This window comes from Neophocaena asiaeorientalis, unplaced genomic scaffold, assembly GCF_003031525.2.
Source record: "Neophocaena asiaeorientalis asiaeorientalis breed wild unplaced genomic scaffold, Neophocaena_asiaeorientalis_V1.1 scaffold357, whole genome shotgun sequence".
In the NCBI taxonomy this organism is placed as follows: Eukaryota; Metazoa; Chordata; class Mammalia; order Artiodactyla; family Phocoenidae; genus Neophocaena; species Neophocaena asiaeorientalis.
Genome location: NW_020173270.1, coordinates 976418 through 977675, shown reverse-complemented (window position 1 = coordinate 977675; position 1258 = coordinate 976418).

The following is a 1258-nucleotide window of genomic DNA, read 5'->3' as shown; positions in this document are numbered from 1 at the left end:
TTTCCGCCCGGACGCGGGCGCCCCCCGCCCGCGCGTGACGTCACATTCCTAGTAACCGCGGCAGCGGCACTGGCGACCGAGGTCTTAAAGACCCCTGCGCATGTGTTCCGGCTCCCCGAAGTCTTCGCCGAGACCTCACCCCATCGGGCTTGGGGCCTCCGCTAGTCACCTCCTAGGGGTATACGGGTGGATTCTCCATCCTTGAGCTCCCCTTCTCTCCCGGTGCCCCACGGTGGGCGTTTACGGCGGCCGTGAGGGGGGCAGTTGGCGAGACTGAGGGAGAGGATTGTCCCCTTAGCCACACCGCAGTGACGTCAGCCCGAGCCCACTGCTGGGGCCGGGCCTCGGCGAGAAGACCTCGCTCCCGCCCCTTGTGAAGAGGAACTTAACTTTGTGCCTGATAGGAACGGACATTCCCAGTCCGAGGGGTACAGGGCCCTGCCCTGGGAGGGTCTAAGTAAAGGAAGGATATGGCCCTGACCTTGAGGAGTCGGAGGTGGGCGCGATGTAGCCCTGCCTTAATGGCTGGTGTTTCCCCGGCTCGGACCACAGCCTACCCCTCGCGTCCGTATCTTCTGCCTCTAGCGGGGATTCGCGCATACACGCCCCCCTCTGGAATCACCCGGACCACACTAACGGGCCTCGGGAGCCTGTCCACTGCGTCCCCCCGTGCAGCCGCTGGGTGTCGCTAGTGTCTAACTAGCGGCCCGTGCTCTTGGCCTCGCGCCGGGTGGGGGTGGGGGTGGGGGTGGATCTTGGCAGTGAGCACGGCGGGGGGTCTTGACCCGTTGAAGTACTCTAGGACTGCTCGCAGCGCCTGCCCCCTTCCTCGTCCCGGGCGCTAAGGACTCCATTACACTGAGCTTGGGCGACCGCAGCCACACATTTTCATACATCCCTATCCACGCTGTGACACCGGGATAAAAGGCTTCGTTGCAGCCTAGGGCAAGGATTATCTCAGATTAAAGGGCGCTGGGGGGACAGGGTGGACGGGAGGAGCTTCAACCGGGAGGTTCCTGGTGAAGGGAGCCTCTTCCAGACTCCCCCAGAGCGGGCGTTGGAGGGAGGGGTTGGATATCAGGACAAAAGCGCCCGCCTGCTGCCGCCCCTCCCCCTCGCGCTCCATTCAAACCCGCGAGTAGGCGGGCGGGGGCGGGGGAGTCCCCCTCTCCTCCTCCTCCTCCCCCTCCAGCCCCGGCAGTCCAGCATCACAGCGGCAGTCAAGTCCCGGGCACGCGCGCGCAAGGACCCACACCTC